This window comes from Salvelinus alpinus, chromosome 9 (genome assembly GCF_045679555.1).
Source record: "Salvelinus alpinus chromosome 9, SLU_Salpinus.1, whole genome shotgun sequence".
Taxonomy (NCBI): domain Eukaryota; kingdom Metazoa; phylum Chordata; class Actinopteri; order Salmoniformes; family Salmonidae; genus Salvelinus; species Salvelinus alpinus.
In genome coordinates, this window is record NC_092094.1 from 64,004,342 (window position 1) to 64,019,329 (window position 14,988).

At 41.3% G+C, this 14,988-nt stretch overlaps 1 protein-coding gene across 1 annotated transcript in view; it reads left to right on the plus strand.

The window, feature by feature from the left end:
• Positions 1-14,988, plus strand: part of LOC139530459 (MAM domain-containing glycosylphosphatidylinositol anchor protein 2-like) — a 240,088-nt gene that overhangs the window by 55,261 nt on the left and 169,839 nt on the right. The window lies entirely within an intron of this gene.

Below are 14,988 nucleotides of genomic sequence, written 5' to 3' on the forward strand. Positions count from 1 at the left end.
ATTGGAGATATGAAATTATTGTTTGTCTGCAAAAGAAGGAAAACATTTCAGGAACATTTTCAAGCTAAAGGCCCAATCCAGAGTCTGAGAGTAATTTTGAAGTATTACAATAACAGAAATGTCAATGGTCGCAAGATAGGTGCTTTTAGCAACGTGGGTGTGTTTACATACACTAGCGTTGCTTTCAATTATATTGGAATGCACAAAAACAGTCCATGGGAAACCCGAAGTTAAATACAATTCCATTTCAATTTACTGTGGTTGCGGGCATCCTAGGGGCTGATGATGTGGACCTCTCAGATTCAGAGGGGTTGGGTTAAATGCAGAAGGCACATTTCAGTTGAATGCATTCAGTTGTTCAACTGACTGGGTATCCCCTTTCCTTTTCCCATTATGACGGGGGGGGGGGGGGGGTTCAGCCAAAATATTATTAAACACTTCCTCTCTGCTTACTTAATGTCAAAATAATTATTTCCCCATTCATTTTCCCCATAGGAATGGCTGAACGAACCAGAGGTAACTCATTGCCGTTTTTTAGGACTACAAGCTAGCGAACTCTATAAGTTGTTGGAATAAACAACTTTATTCAAAAAGGGAACAAGGGTCTCAGTAGAGCTACTATTCAACATTTGAGGTGCAACGGTTCATTTTTGTTTGTGCATTGTTTAAAAACAATACACTTCAAATACAGAACATTCAAATACTGTAGCTAACTGTTTTGAGGAATTAGCTAGCTAACTCTGAGTGATTGAGGAACCACTTGTCAAAAACTGTGGAATTGTCCTTCAATGTTAATCATTTACCTCCGTTGTTTTTTAAGCCAAACAAATCACAATATCTAAAAATAGCTAGCTAGCTAGTCAGCTTAGTTTACATTTCTCAAAACATGCCTGGTGTAATGTTGCTTCGTTGCAGCAAGCTCTGTTAGAGGGAATATGGGTAAAGTTAGCTAGCTAGTACCCCTTTTAATGTTACGTTAACGTTACAAACATTAACTACCCACTGGGCACAGACATCAGTTCAACGTCAATTTTTTATTTACATTTGGTTTAGTTGTCAACTAACGTGAATTCAACATGAAATCAACTAAAAAGGGCACCATGATATTGGATTTAGGTTAAAAGTTGGGTGAAAAAAGCACATTCCCTTATGTAGATTACTTTTTGCAAATCATATCCGTTTTCCACATTGATTCAACGTCATGACGTGGAAACAATGTTCATTCAACCAGTTTTTGCCCAGTGGGTAATTACCTGGTACCCAGCCTGCTAAAATGACTCTTGAACTTGTGGCAAGCAAGCAAGCTAGCTAGCTAATGAGCTACTGATGCTAGCTACCCATCATAGCTACAACATCATGCTAGCTAACTTGCCATGCTAAGCTAGTTGTTGAAGCTGGCTGCATGGCCAGACGTGGTATTTTGGCCATATACCACAAACCCCCGGGGTGCCTTATTGCTATTATAAACTGGTTACCAACGTAATTAGAACAGTAAAACGACATGTTTTGTCATACCTGTAGTATATTGTCTCATATACCATGGCTTTCAGACAATCAGCATTCAGGGCTCGAACCACCCAGTCTATAAAAAGTTGTATAAAGCGAACAAATTATTGAAATGTTTCTACATACAAATTCAGTTTACCTCCAGACAAAGTTGTCAGAAACTTGTATCGGCCACTTGTTTGTTTTTGCATAGCCCGCCCACTAAACGATGCTGTGAATGTGTATGACTAGCCCGTGGTAACACTGATGCAGCACAAAGGAGAAAGGAGCGGTGGGATCAAACAACAACGGTCATTGGCCTATACGCCCATCTTCTCTCAGCGCAACATGTTTAAATTAAAGGGTAGGCCTACATAAGAACCCAAAAAATATTTAACTACATACACATTTATTTTTACATGTATTTATCACCCTTGTAGAGTTGATTTGTCCAAATATATTTTGATATATCTTATTGGGTTTTCATGCCATTGCTTGCAGCACTCAAAGGTAACAAAGTACTTAAGTAGGCACATGTCCAATTTATCTGGGGACACTTTGTAAGCAATTTATAGGCCTACATGAAATGGACTGTGGAATCACAGTATGGACAGTTCCTAAGTTACCTAGTTTAGATCAAATAAACCATATACATGAATGATTGAAGGGTACAGTGTACTCGAAGGGTACCATCCGGGTCAGATGCCAAGAAATATCACCGGAGAAACAGGACAGGAGTGACACTGACAGCACAGCAGAGGCGTAGGCAGTAATTGACTGGGTCAACATTTTCCAGCAAAAATACATAAATACCCAGACATCAGTGGTGCATGGAGAAGTGGGTATATCCCAAATGGCCTGCCTGGTGAATAAAAAGCATCCTGTGTGAAAAAGTATATGAGATTTAGGCTACTCTGAATGGCCCACAATCATGGCAATGTGAAATACATTCACCATGATATCAATAATGAAATAATAGGCCTAGCCCTTATGGCTGATATGTTAGGCTAAGGGGTCAGATAAACACGGCGGTAAGAAAAGGAACATATTTCTGTGGCGGTGCGTTACATTAAAACGGGATACTCAAGGAGGTTCTACACTTCACAGGAGCTGAAGGCTTGGATTCTAGTCACTGCTGATTCATCGCTGTATTGTGCGTTTTGCTAACGGAGATTTATGGGTTACAAAAAAGGCCTAGGCTACATTCAATTCCTTACACCATGGTCTCCACACATTTATACCCTAATATTACTATTCTTGTATAACTTCTCTAGGCTGTAGTCTTTGCCACATGATTTCTTTGAGGCTATTTCATTTATAGCCTGTCCCTAAAGCTCTTCTATCGAGAAGCAAAATAAAGAGACTAGGCTAAACTGTAGAACTCATTAGACATGGGAATAAATGCACAATTCTCGTTGTGAATGCGAATATTAGAAGTCGGAGAACAGAGTGGAGTGCGGAGCTGTCCGGTGCTGAAATCTTTGATCCGACTTTCGCAGACTCAGCCAGTGAGTAATTACCTACCCATGTGGTGCTGAATAGTATAGGCCTACAGTATGCTATGGTTTCACACGAACACTTTTCAAACCCATATTGCCAAATATTTCACGTGATTTGTTTTTGTGTAGGCTACTTGCCTGATTTTGCTATTGTACTACATAATTGATATGGCAATTACACTACACTACTTTGATATGCATCAGTGGGAATACGCAATGCCCACTGAAAGAAAATGGGTGGCGTATACCTGTGTATAACCTCCACGACAACACTGCCTATCATATTTAAGTTGAAATGTGTGCAATCACATTGCATTATTTAACAAATCAAATCATCAAATCAAATTGTATTGGTCACATACACATATTTAGCAGTTGCCATTCCAGGCGGTGATACAGCCCAAGAGGATGCTCTCAATTGTGCATCTGTAAAAGTGTTGCGCCTTCTTCATCACACTGTCTGTGTGGGTGTACCATTTCAGATCGTCAGTGATGTGTACGCCGTGGAACTTGAAGCTTTCCACCTTCTCTACTGCGGTCCCGTCAATGTGGTTAGGGGTGTACTCCCCCTGCTTTTTCCTCATGTCCACGATTAGCTCCTTCGTTTTGTTGACGTTAAGGGAAAGGTTATTTTCCTGGCACTACTCCGCCAGGGCCACTCACCTCCTCCCAGTAGGCTGTCTCATCATTGTTGGTAATCAGGCCTACTATGTTTGAGTTGGAGGCGTGTGTGGCCACGCAGTCATGGGGGAACAGGGAGTACAGGAGGGGGCTGAGCACACTCCCTTGTGGGGCCCCTGTGTTGAGGATCAGTGAAGTGGAGTGGTTGTTTCTTACCCTCACCACCTGGGGGCGGCCCGTCAGGATGTCCAGGACCCAGTTGCACAGGGCGGGGTTCAGACCCAGGGCTCCAAGCTTGGAGGGTACTATGGTGTTGAAAGCTGAGCTATAGTCAATGAACAGCATTCTTACATAGGTATTCCTCTTGTCCAGGTGGGATAGAGCAGTGTGCAGTGCAATGGCGATTGCATCGTCTGTGGATCTATTGGGGCGGTAAGAAAATTTAAGTGGGTCTAGGGTGTCAGGTAAGGTAGAGGTGATATGATCCTTAACCTCTCTAGGGTATGTGGGACGGTAGCGTCCCACCTCGTCAACAGCCAGTGAAACTGCAGGACGCCAAATTCAAAACAACAGAAATCCCATAATTTTAAATTCTTCAAGCATACAAGTATTTTACACCATTTTAAAGCTACACTTGTTGTAAATCCAGCCAAAGTGTCCGATTTCAAAAAGGTTTTACGACGAAAGCACACCAAACGATTATGTTAGGTATGAGCCAGAAAAAGAACGCCATTTTTCCAGCTAAAGAGAGCAGTAACAAAAAGCAGAAATAGAGATAAAATTAATCACTAACCTTTGATAATCTTCATCAGATAACACTCATAGGACTTCATGTTACACAATACATGTATTTTTTGTTCGGTAAAGTTCATATTTATATCCAAAAATCGGAGTTTAGGCAAGGCGCTACTGTATCACTTGGCAAAAAGCCTGAGAAAATGCAGAGTGACAAATTAAAATTAATGAAAATTACTATAAAATCAAACTTTCATTAAATCACACATGAAAGATACCATATTAAAGCTACACTGGTTGTGAATCCAGCCAACGTGTCAGAATTCAAATAGGCTTTTCAGCAAAAGCATACGATGCTATTATCTGAGCATAGCACCATAGTGAACAAAAGAGAGAAAACATTTCAACCCTGCAGGCACGACACAAAACTCAGAAATAAAAATATAATTCATGCCTTACCTTTGACGAGCTTCTGTTGTTGGCACTCCAATATATATTCAAAGCGCTCTGAACAAATTAAGGGAATCGTTCACAAACATTGGCACATTCTAAAATCCGATGATAGTCTCGGTAATGTGTTTTCGGACCTCCCCTTGGTCGTATTTTCGCGGGGCAGAAATCTCAGAGACCAATTGGTACACTCTGATTTACCACCCCAAGATATTCCTGAACAACGTCTATTTGCGCCCCTACTGGATGGAAATTATAAGTGTAATGGCTGTGCTCAATGCAATGGCACTTATAAATGCAGATCCTTCAAACACCCACAAACAGGGAAATCGATCCCAATCAAAGGTGTTATTACGTGCTCCACTAAAGCAGTTATTTATCTTATAACTTGTCCTTGTGGTAAAAATTATGTGGGTAAAACAAAGCGTGAATTAAAAGTACGTATCTCAGAGCATCGTAGCACCATTAGGTGCCAAAACTTGACCTACCCAGCTGCGGCCCACTTTTTGGAGGCAAGCCACTCGATTTCATCTCTGCGTTATATTGGCATCGAACATGTCACCCTCCCTAGGAGAGGGGGTGACCTTGATAATTTATTGTTAAAACGAGAGGCTGCTTGGATCTTTAACTTAAAGACCCTTGCTCCCTTCGGTCTTAACGTGGACTTTGATCTGAAGCCATTCTTGTGATTGTTGTGATTGTTGTGACTTTGCCATTGTGGTTGTTTGTAGGCTTGTTTGGTCTTAAGTGAGTCTATGATCGTATGCTATCCATTTGTATTTATTGTATGCTGCTCTTTCTATGCCATTTTAATATTTGAGAAATTAACCAATGATATTAGGCCACTCTTGGCCATGATTACAGACACCTGTGTGTCTTGACACTATATATATAAACGAGTCATCCCGCAGTGTCTGTGATTGTACCCTGTTGAAGACAGCTTGCCTGTCGAAACCTTGGTAAATTAAATATTTTTGCATCTGAGCTCCTAGAGTGTGTGGCTCTCCTTTATTTTTAAGGCACTCCAATATGTCCCATAAACATCACAAATGGTCCTTTTGTTCGATTAATTCCGTCGATATATATCCAAAATGTCCATTTATTTGGCGCGTTTGATCCAGAAAAACACTGGTTCCAACTTGCTCAAACGTGACGACAAAATATCTCAAAGGTTACCTGTAAACTTTGCCAAAAAATGTCAAACTACTTTTGAAATACAACTTTAGGTATTTTTTTAACGTTAATAATCAATAAAATTGAAGACGGGATGATATGTGTTCAATACAGGATTAAAACGAAATGTTCCATGCCTTCTGTTTGATTGAAGCGCATGTCCAGGACACCTGGAGTGCCTCGACTTCAAGATGGCCGTATTTCTTCATTACACCAAAAAAAAGAAATCTGAATGGTTTGTCCTCGGGGTTTCGCCTGCTAAATAAGTTCTGTTATACTCAGACATGATTCAAACAGTTTTACAAACTTCAGAGTGTTTTCTATCCAAATCTACTAATAATATGCATATCTTATCTCCTGGGGATGAGTAACTGGCAGTTGAATTTGGGTATGCTTTTCATCCAAACGTGAAAATGCAGCCCCCTACCCTAGAGAAGTTAACTAGCCTCTCAAAGCACTTCATGATGACAGAAGTGAGTGCTATGGGGCGATTGGTAATTTAGTTCAGTTACCTTTGCTTTCTTGGGTACAGGAACAATGGTATACATCTTGAAGTAAGTGGAGACAACAGACTGGGATAGGGAGAGAGGTGAATATGTCAGTAAACACTCCAGCCAGCTGGTCTGCACATGCTCTGAGGACGCGGCTAGCGATGCCGTCTGGGCCAGCAGCCTTGCGAGGGTTAAAACGCTTAAATGTCTTACGTCGGCAACGGCGAACGGGCCGGGAGCGGGCCACATCGATGGCACTGTGTTATCCTCAATGCAGGCGAAGAAGGTGTTTTTAACTTGTCTGGGATCAAGACGTCGGTGTCCACGACACGGCTGGTTTTCCCTTTGTAATCCGTGATTGTCTTTCCACCACTATGTTCTGTTTAGCACATAGCATAACAATGCCCAGAACCACTTTGACATGATCATGATTCTTCTCTACTGTCGTGTCTTTGTCATCATTAACCTGTCTGGCTCTGGGGTTCCGCAGGCCGAACTCCTCCCACATTCCACTGAAAAGGCAGAGCGCGAAATTCAAAATATATTTTTTAGAAATATTCAACTTTCACACATTAACAAGTCCAATACCGCATTTGAAAGATACACATCTTGTGAATCCAGCCAACATGTCCGATTTTTAAAAATGTTTTACAGCGAAAACACCACGTATATTTATGTTAGCTCACCACCAAATACAAAAAAAGGACAGACATTTTTCACAGCACAGGTAGCATGCACAAAGCCAACCTAACTAACCAAGAACCAACCAAACTAACCAAGAAACAACTTCATCAGATGACAGTCTTATAACATGTTATACAATAAATCTATGTTTTGTTTGAAAAATGTGCATATTTGAGCTATAAATCAGTTTTACATTGCAGCTACAATAACAGCTACCGTCAGAAATAGCACGGAAGCAGCCAGAGTAATTACAGACACCAACGTGCAATACCTAAATACTCGTCATAAAACATTTCTGAAAAATCGATGGTGTACAGCAAATGAAAGACAAAGATCTTGTGAATCCAGCCAATATTTCAGATTTTTAAAGTGTTTTACAGCGAAAACACAATATAGCATTATATTAGCTTACTACAATAGCCTACCACACTACCGCATTCATTCATCAAGGCACGTTAGCGATAGCAATAGGCACGTTAGCGATCGTAACAAACCAGCAAAAGATATATAATTTTTGACTAACCTTGATAAGCTCCATCAGATGACAGTCCTATAACATCAGGTTATACATACACTTATGTTTTGTTCGAAAATTTGCATATTTAGAGCTGAAATCAGTGGTTACACACTGTGCTAACGTAGCCACTTTTTCCCAGAATGTGCGGATATTTCTATTAGACTCTCACCTATTCTGACCAAATAACTATTCATAAACATTACAAAAAAATACATGTTGTATAGGAAATGATAGATACACTAGTTCTTAATGCAATCGCAGTGTTAGAATTCTAAAAATAACTTCTTTACGACATAAGGCTTAGGTTATGGCGAGATAGTGACCAAAACCTGAGCGCAAAACTAATAGTACACAGTTCGACAGATATATGAAATAGAATCATAAAATGAGTCCTACTTTTTATGAGCTTCCATCAGAATGTTGTACAAGAGGTCCTTTGTCTGGAACAATCGTTGTTTGGTTTTAGAATGTCCTTTGTCCCTCTTGAATTAGCAAGCGCACTAGCCAAGTGGCAAGTAGCTCTCCATCGTCAACAAACACAGACAACGCAACACGCCTAACGTCCCGAACAAATATCAATATTCGAATAAAACTATATTGAAAAAACATACTTTACGATGATATTGTGACATGTATCAAATAAAATCAAAGCCGGAGATAGTATTCGCCCGTAACGACAGCTTTTCAGAAGGCAATTACAGGTCCCTCCACGCGCCTTCCAAAAAACCTAAAATGGAGGACACGTCATTCCAAGAGGGTTCATTCCATCTCAGGCCAAGATAATCAACTCATTTCTTCTCTCAGTTCCTCTTGACATCTAGGGGAAGGTGTATGACGTGCACGTATAGTCATACGTATCATGCCCATTTATAGGCAGGTCCTTAAACAGAGCATCGAATTCAGACTTTCCACTTCCTGGTCAGAAAGTGTGCTGCCAAAAGAGTTCTGTTTTACCCACAGACAAAATTCAAACGGTTTTAGAAACTAGAGAGTGTTTTCTATCCAATAGTAATAATAAAATGCATATTGTACGAGCAAGAATTGAGTACGAGGCCGTTTAAATTGGGAACGATTTTCCCCCAAAGTGTAAATAGCGCCCTCTGGTCCTCTTCTTAAACTGAAGATGAATCTTTATAAAAAATTCTCTGTAATTATTTTTACGTGATTAAACTACTTAGTCATGTAACTGTAATTAATTAGGACGTCAGGGCACCAAGGAAAATTTTCAGATTACAAGTTATAATTTTCCTAATATAACTTTCAGATATTTTAATATCTGATCACTTAGTCTTCTGATTAATGAATTCTTCTTTACCTCACGTTCGTCTCATTCCAAATTGTTGGTTATCTGCACGAACCCAGTCTTCACTATGAGTCCTCCATACATCAATTGTCTTAAAATCATTTATTTACTAACTAAGTACTCACAGAAATGCATACAAACAAACAAGATATGGTTACATTGAAATGATAGGGGGATGTGCCCTAGTGGGCTAAACCGGATATGAGTGATAATTATAACAATTGAAATGCTAATCCTTTGCACATGAACGCTCACTCATTCGGGAACAATTGCAATCAATATATATTTTTACGCTCAGTGTGTTGTCGGGATCTCTGTTGAAAAGTTTGTTTCTGTTGGAGAGTCTGTCCGCCCTCTCTCTGTCTCTCTCTCTCTGTCGTGGTTAGAATGGATAGTTCAGAGTGACATTCATTCATGTCGTTATAGATAGATGTTTCGGCAGTTGTCGGTCTTCGCGTTCAATGATACCGAATTCCTAGCTGCAGACTAGTAATTAATATCAAAGACTTGTTCTTATTCTGTCGGTATCGATAGTCTAAGAGTTTAACTACGTGGTTTGGTTAAAAGATTCAGCCATCTACTTAAACCTTAGCTTATACTCAGGTTTATGTTCTCTACTCAAACCTTGGCTCTCTTGTGGTAAGCTGGTCTGCAACCTTTAGCCATCTCGTAATTGAGGTAAGCTCGGTCTGGGGATAGAAAACCCAGGTGGGGGTTTTATTCGGGACATAGAAAAAGGCTGTCTCATGATGCCAGGTCTTGTCTGTGCCCCTGGGGGTGTGGCAATGACTTAGTAGGGAATTGGAGTTTCCTTCATTAAACAGTCCAAAATCACATTACACAATTTCACAAACAGTATCATCCTAACTCATTCATCATATACAACAATTAGATGTAAGTCTCATATCTGAGGCTATTGTATATACAGCGTTATGGTAATGTGGCCGTATTGTCTCCCATGAGTTTCACAAAATTGTACCAAACGGACCAGTTCGTAGCTGGATTCTTCACCGATCTTTTATACCTTCTCCAGAACATAAATGTCGTTTGGTTCTCAAGTTCTGTGAGGTGGAAGAAATTCCTTTGTTCTCTCTATGAAACTCATTCTCTCTATACTGTGGCCATGATGAGATAATCTCCTCCAGGAATTTACGACCTCTCTGACCACAGCAGCCTGAGTGTAACAGACAGAGAGAGGGGGATGGTGCTCGCTGTACCCAAAGAGGGCAACGTCATGACACTGCAAATGAATAGTCCATGTCAAATTAATTGATTTCATTTTTGATTAAAACATTTATATTTTAAGCCATCCTGATTGGGTGGGCCAGTGTTCAATTTGGCAGGACCTCTGCCCGGCCTGACCCTGCCCTGGCCTAGCATCTGTAGCACAGCCAGCTGAGACACACTGACTGAGAGGGGGAGGGCAGGAGAGGAGATTTGATTGAGAGGCTGAGACTGAATTAGACTTATTAGACCCCTTTCCACTACACAGGGCCGATCAGGGCCATCCATCTTCCTCATTATTCATGCAATTGCATTTCCCCTAAAATCAAATTAATGTGGCTGCCTTCTCATCTTGTTGCCTCCAGAGATGATTTGTCAGCTGGTGTGTGGTCTCATTAAAACAATAGTGCCATCAACCCCGTTTAACGTTAATTTTAAATTGGCCCTGGACCTGCAAGCCCTGCTGTTCAAAACTGTCTAGTGTGTCCCTGTTTCTGCTGTCTCTCGCACGCAACCACCATGCTGATACCACCCATCTGATGTGCCTCAACCAGCATTCACCAGAGCAGTGCAGTTACTCACTATATTCCCAGAAAAGCAGAAGAGCACCTTTACTCCCAGGAAGGCCTGCATGGCCTCCCTCAATGCCCTCCAATCAACAGCACAGCATTATACCACAGCAGCCCCACTAGATGTATAGCCTTACACATCCCTGCAAGGGAGAAACATACACTACATTACCATAAGTATTTGAACACCTGCTTGTCGAAGATCTCATTCCAAAATCAATAGCAATAATATGGAGTTTGTTGCTTTTCTGCTGCTGTAACAGCATTCCTCTGAGAAGGCTTTCCACTAGATGTTGGAACATTGCTGCGGGGACTTGCTTCCATTCAGCCACAAGAGCTGTGAGGTCGGGCACTGATGTTGGGCGATTAGGCCTCGCTCACAGTCGGTGTTCCAATTCATCCCAAAGGTGTTCAATGGGGTTTAGGTCAGGGCTGTGCAGGCCAGTGAAGTTCTTCCACACCAATCTCGACCAACAATTTCTGTATGGATCTCGCTTTGTGCACAGGGGCAATGTCAAGCTGAAACAAGAAAGGGCCTTCCCCAAGCTGTTGCCACAAAGTTGGAAGCACAGAATCATCTAGAATGTCATTGGATGCTGTAGCTTTAAGATTTCCCTTCACTGGAACGAAGGGGCATATCCCAAACCATTATTCCTCCTTCACCAAACTTTACAGTTGGCACTATACATTGGGGCAGGTAGCGTTCTCCTGGCATCCACCAAACTCAGATTCCTCCGCTGGACAGCCAGACGGTGAAGCGTGATTCATCACTCCAGAGAACACGTTTCCACTGCTCCAGAGTCCAATGGCGGCGAGCTTTTCACCACTCCAGCCAACACTTGGCATTGCGCAATTTGATCTTAGGCTTGATGTTGGTTCCAGTTGCACTTCGAAACTCAGTAGTGAGTGTTGCAAACGAAGACAGACCATTTTTATTCACTTCAGAACTCAGCCGTCCCGTTCTATGAGCTTGTATGGCCTACAGAGAGCTGTAGGGAGCCGTTGATGCTCTCAGACGTTTCCACTTAACAATAACATCACTTACAGTTGACCAGGGCAGCTCTAGCAGGGCAGACATTTTACGAACTGACTTGTTGGAAAGGTGACATCCTATGACGGTGCCACGTTGAAAGTCACTGAGCTCTTCAGTAAGGCCATTTTACTGCCCATGTTTTCCTTTGGAGATTGCATGGCTGTGTGCAAAATTTTATACACCTGTCAGCAACGGGTGTTTCTAATTTGAAGGGGTGTCCTCATACTTTTGTATACAGTACCAGTCAAAAGTTTGGACACATCTACTCATTCAAGGGTTTTTCTTTATTTGTATTATTTTCTACTAGGTAGAACAATAGTGAAGACATCAAAACTATGAAATAACTAACACATATGGAATCATGTAGTAACTAAAAAAGTGTTAAACAAATCAAAATATATATTTACATTTGATATTCTTCAAAGTAGCCACCTTTTGCCTTGATAACAGCTTTGCACACTCTTGGCATTCTCTCAACCAGCTTCACGAGGAATGCTTGAAGGAGTTCCCACATATGCTGAGCACTTGTTGGCTGCTTTTTCTTTACTCTGCGGTCCAACTCATCCCAAACCATCTCAATTGAGTTGAGGTCAGGTGATTGCCTGGCAGACCATGCACAAGCTCCTCCTCCATGCTTCACCATGGGAACCGCTCACGCGGAGATCATCCGTTCACCTATTCTGCGTATCACAAAGACACGGCAGTTGGAACCAAAAGTCTCAAATTTGTACTCATCAGACCAAAAGACAGATTTTCATCAGTCTAATGTACATTGCTCGTGTTTCTTGGCCCAAGCAAGTCTCCTCTTCCTATTGGTGTCCTTTTAGTAGTGGTTTCTCTACAGCAATTCGACCATGAAGGCCTGATTCCTTCAGTGTCCTCTGAACAGTTGATGTTGAGATGTGTCTGTCACTTGAACTCTGCGAGGTATCTATTATGGCTGCAATTTCTGAGGCTGGAAACTCTAATGAACTTATCCTCTGCAGCAGAGAGAACTCTTTCCTGTATCGGTCCTCATGAGAGCCAATTTCATCATAGCGCTTGATTTATTTTTGCTACTGCACTTTGAAGAAACGTTCAAAGTTCTCAATTTTCCGCATTGACTGACCTTCATGTCTTAAAGTGATGACGGACTGTCGTTTCACTTTGCTTATTTGTGACCCGATACTAGGCATATGTCGCAAGTCACAACTTCACTGAAGAGCCGTTTGAACGTAAAAAATATTTTGGGGGCAGAAATTCCTTCTTGAACATGTGAACTTTCATGTGCCTTAATAACAAACTTTTATTCCATCTGTAAATATGAATAAAGTTGTTAAATTACGAGCCTAGTTGGTTTAGCCAAAGAAAAAGACAGGAACTTTTTCGCTAGCCATGATTGGCTGAGATAATGAGTGGGTTGGACATGCCGAGAGATTGGTTTCAGATTGGTCTGAGGTCTAGCATCTTGTGTCGATAAAATGAGCTGCTTGTTATGCGTAGATAATCCTTTCTACTGCAGTTTTTTTTAAAGATAAAACGTTAGCCATGGAGAACTGCAAATATGTTGCTACTGCTCTCAATAATATTGGTGCCCTGAATTTATCAGGAGCTATCGTCAAAGGTCAGTGGGAAAAAGTTGTGATGGACTACTTTCTGGAGGACACGATCATGCCATGTTTGTATTTGTATTTATTATGGATCCCCATTAGTTGCTGCCAAAGCAGCAGCTACTCTTCCTGGGGTCCAGCAAAGTTAAGGCAGTTTATACAATTTTAAAAACATTCCAATACATTCACAGATTTCACAACATGCTCTGTGCCCTCAGGCCCCTACTCCACCACTACCACATATCTACAGTACTAAATCCATGTCTATTGTATTGTGTGTGTGTGTGTGTGTGTGTGTGTGTGTGTGTGTGTGTGTGTGTGTGTGTGTGTGTGTGTGTGTGTGTGTGTGTGTGTGTGTGTCTGTGCCATAGGTGTGGACTCGAGTCACAAATATGATGACTTTGACTTTAACACGAACTCGACTTTGACTTTAACACCAATGACTCGTGACTTAACTTGGACTTGAGCCTTTTGACTCGAACTGACTTGATACCCTCCCCAAGCCCAAATATAAAAAATTATGCTATTAAAAAAAGTGTGCAGCGCATCAACTCTTCATTTAACGGATTACAGTTTGAATCGGACAGCAGCCAATCAAATTGTGCCAGCTGAGAAAAAGTTGCACATGGCAGTGCAGAGGAACGTCGGCAGGTGAATTCAGATGGAGCCCTTGGAAAGATGATACCCAAGATTATTATTTTCGGATATAAAGACTACGCTGTATCAACAAAAAGCGGATTGCAACTTGCAAAACATGCGGGAAGAAAATGACAGACGGAGGCGCAACTTCGAACTTTGTTCGACATTTGAAGCTGCGCAAAGAACGGTAAGTCGTGGCAAATATAGCCGACATCTATATCATTCATAACTTTGTAAGTGTAGCATGTTGGCTAACGTAACGTTAAATCAATGAGCCTCCACACAGTCAGTCAGTGCGGGAACGTGATTATTGCACCCAAGATTGAGCTACAACTGGCTCGGCAGTTGGTAGTGTTACGTTCCCCAGTTTCTGTGTTGTAGCTTTTGTATTTGATTGTGTGTGTTTCAGGAGATAGATTCCTGAAAACTCCCCAAGCAGCTGATTGGTCAACACCAGGCTAATTGATGATTGGAGCTGACCCCGCCCCCTCGTCAAGAAGCAGCTGACTCTAATCACCATTGCCACCTGAAGATATAAAAGCTAGTGTTCTGTTCAGTAGGAGAAAGATTAGAGGGAGATTGAATATTTTGGAGAGATCATGAGAAGAGATTAGAGAGAGATTGAATATTTTGGAGAGATCATGAGAAGAGATTAGAGAGAGATTGAATATTTTGGAGAAAGGATTAGAGAGAGAGTTTGAATATTTTGGAGAGATCATTAGAGAGGATAGGCAGGGTGAGATCATTGAAGGCTGAGGAATGCAGAGAGTTTGATTGAGAGATATTTGCTGAGAGAGGAGGCTGATGGCTTTGGAGTAATTTACTGTGTTCGTTGTTGCTGGGAGTGGTTGGTATATTCTGTGAGTTTGTTGCTCAGTCAGACAGAGCCTCATTGATGTCCTGTGTTTCTGAAATTGTTAATAATTATTCTGTTTCATTTGTTCCCAGGGGGGAAGGGGAAGGCACTTAGGGAGTG